General features: G+C 36.6%; 1 non-coding gene across 1 annotated transcript; it reads left to right on the top strand.

The window, feature by feature from the left end:
- Window positions 1–2863: 2863 nt before the first annotated feature.
- LOC121216464 (small nucleolar RNA R71) lies at window positions 2864–2968 on the top strand. The gene has a single exon (XR_005912650.1). It is a non-coding gene; the product is annotated as a small nucleolar RNA R71 (small nucleolar RNA).
- Window positions 2969–3190: the final 222 nt, after the last annotated feature.

Below are 3190 nucleotides of genomic sequence, written 5' to 3'. Positions count from 1 at the left end.
AACTTTCCAAAAATTCCATCCATGTCCAATTTTTGTCCATAACTTAGAAATTGGTCAAATTGCTATTTAAGACCTCCTAATTAATATTTCAAATCAATTTCATACTAGAAACTTCTAGAATGCAAGTTTTGCAACTTATTCAATTTAGTCCCTAACTTCGAATTAAGCACTTTATGCATAGAATTTCTTCACGAAATTTTCACACAATCATGCAATCATATCATATACCTCAAAATAATCTTAAAATAATTATTTATATCTCAGATTTTGTGGTCCTAAAACCTCTGTTCCAACTAGACCCAATTTTGGGTTATTACAGATGTGTCCTTCCTTCGGGCTAAAATACACATCAATGGTACCTCCATCAATCTATTTAGATCTGCCTCATTCAATGCGACGTAAAATTCATTCACAATTGGAAGGTACATTGGCTTGGTTGGGTTTGTCTAGAACTTATCTCATCAGTGGTTTTGGATCAACTCTTGCGTTTCATTCTTTAACGTGTCTATGGATTCAAAACCTAGTTATTACAAAGATATTTTACATTGAGTTGGAAGAAGGTTGCTTTTGAGCTTTCTTACCCAATGGCAAGTGTGGTTATCCGCTATGGATTCGCTATCAGAAAGGTTATTATGCATGGTTTGGGGTTTGGAAACAGAGGAAAAATAGGGAATTTACAAAATCCCAAATAAAAGGTTCGCAAATGTTGAGTTAGGTGTCTATGACAACTTGAAGGGTGTATCAATTGGTAAGGGTAATATATACAGCCATCTAAGGTTTTACTTGCCATCCCAACTTGGTGAAAATATCTGAAGATCGCGTTGAATCAAGAATTGAAAGTTTCCAAAAATGGCCTAAGTGTCGCGCCATTCCTAATTACCTCTGCTTTTGTTGAACTCGAGGGGTGTGTCGTGCCACATCCTACCTTTGGTGTGACACGATGACAACATCTTGAGTTTTTAATTTCAAAAGGGTTGTGTCACGTCATGGGATTGTTATGCGGCGACATGGCTTTGATTTGGTTTCTTTGAGACTTGTAAAAAGGTTCTCAAATTGCCCATACTTGCACCCTATTAACGTATAACTCCTCCATTGTTCTCGAAAACCTATTTCCTTCTATTTCTAACAAAAAATAGCAAGTCTAATTCCTAAATCTAACAAATTAAAAACAAATTAGAATACAATATTTATAGATTAATTGAATTCAATGGTTTGAATCTTATGATGCACTACCAGACTTCTTCGGTAATTCCTTGAACTTCACCATTGACTTCATTTGTCGTTCTCGACTGTCACTGTCCACCCAACCAATTCCAATCCTATCGAGATCTCTCCATTTATCCCGTTCTTTCATGACTCAATTTCTAACATCAACACAATTGAAGAGATACCCTGAATTGAGGTTATTAAGGGTTAAATTGAATAAGGCATAACACTCTTCCCTAGCTAATCCATCACTTTGGGAATCATAATCACATTTGAATAATTCTATTTCATCATCGATTTTTATAATTAGCTTGTTCCGCTCGAGATCGATTGTTGAGTTATAAGTGGCCAGAAATGGCCTACCCGATAGAATGGGGATTTTTCTATCTTCCTCAAAGTCGAGGACTATAAAATTAACGAGAATTATAAAACTCCCTTACCTTAACCAATATATCCTTAAGTACACCTTTTGGTTGCACCAAGTATCTATTGGCAAGCTGTAGCGTTATTGAAGGTAATTATAAGATCCCCGAGTCTGAGTTTTTGATAGATCGATAGGGACATTAAGTTTATGCTATCCCTTAAATCAAAAAGGGCTTTGCAAAAATGTTGATCCCTATCTTAATTGGAATTGTAAAGCTACCTGGATCTTTTAACTTTGGGGGTATCTTTTTAGCGATTAACACTCTACATATGGCATAAATGACAATTTGCTTACCCTTTTTCATCTTCTTATGCCGTGCCATAATTTCTTTTAGGTACTTGGCATATTTCAAAATTTTGTCAATAAGTTCTAAGAGTGAAAAATTAACATTAAGGGATTTAAATAAATTTAGGAAACTTATAAAATTTTCCTTGTCCCTTTTTGCTTGTCCTCTAGTCTTGTTGAAAACAGTACCCTCGTTGTACTTGTATTTGAGATTACTAGATTAGGCACTGGTTCAATTGCCTCATTAATTGGCTCATGGTGCTCGACTTCCTTCTCTTATGTGATTTTGTCAACCTTTTCGGGAATCTCCTCTTCATGGATGGGCTTACTTGACGACTTTAATTCTTTTCCCGGTCATAATGCGATTGCCTTTTTGTGCTCCTTCCTATCTCTTCGAGGGTTGTTCTTCATATTATTAGGGAGACTTTGACCATTTTTCTCTTGAAACTTTGTAATCAATTGACTCATTTGGTCACATATGCTGTCCATTTGGGGTTCGAGTCGTCTACATATAGCTTGGACTTGTCGAATATCTATTTTCATAGTTTGCATCTCCCTTTCTAGTCAACCGAATCTTTGAACATATGCATCACGATCATTCCCCATGACTCTCTAAATGCATAGCTTGCCTCCTCTAATTGGTTCTTTGAATACAAATCCGCTCTTGTTGGCTTGATGGGTGCCTCCAAACGATTAAGCTTTTCAAGGATTCATTGGAACTGATCATCATTGTTCTCTTCGTTCACCGCGTTCACCATTGGAGGCTTGATTTGTACATAAATCCCTCATTGGGCCACATGTATGAATTCGTAGCCATGTCTTCTATGATTTTATAAGCTCGTTTGTAAGTATGAAACATGAGAGGTTTGCAAGACGCTCCGCCTAGGCTAGATTTGATGTGTCCATTAACACCGTTATTAGAAAATTTATACTTGGAGCCATGTTTGTAGTCCATGTTTGGGCACTTCCTTAGCATAGTCTTTAAACATTTCCACGCCTCGTACAAGGACTCACCTTCGTATTGTTTAAAGTAGGAAATTTCTCCACTAAGCTGAATGGTTCAAGTAATTGGGAAAAATTTATAGAGAAATTTTTCCGCTATATTGTTCCATGTGGTAATGGAATCTGGTTCTAATGAGTCTAACCAATCGTCTGCATCGTCGCACAAAGAAAATGGGAAGAACCGAAGATACACGACATCATCGAATACCCCATTGTACTTGAATGTGTCGCATAATTGTAGAAACCACTTTAAGTGTTGATTAGGATCTTTCA

The sequence above is a fragment of the Gossypium hirsutum genome, chromosome A02 (genome assembly GCF_007990345.1).
Source record: "Gossypium hirsutum isolate 1008001.06 chromosome A02, Gossypium_hirsutum_v2.1, whole genome shotgun sequence".
NCBI lineage: Eukaryota > Viridiplantae > Streptophyta > Magnoliopsida > Malvales > Malvaceae > Gossypium > Gossypium hirsutum.
Note: the sequence above shows the minus strand (reverse complement) of the source record. Positions and strands in the feature narration are given on the sequence as shown.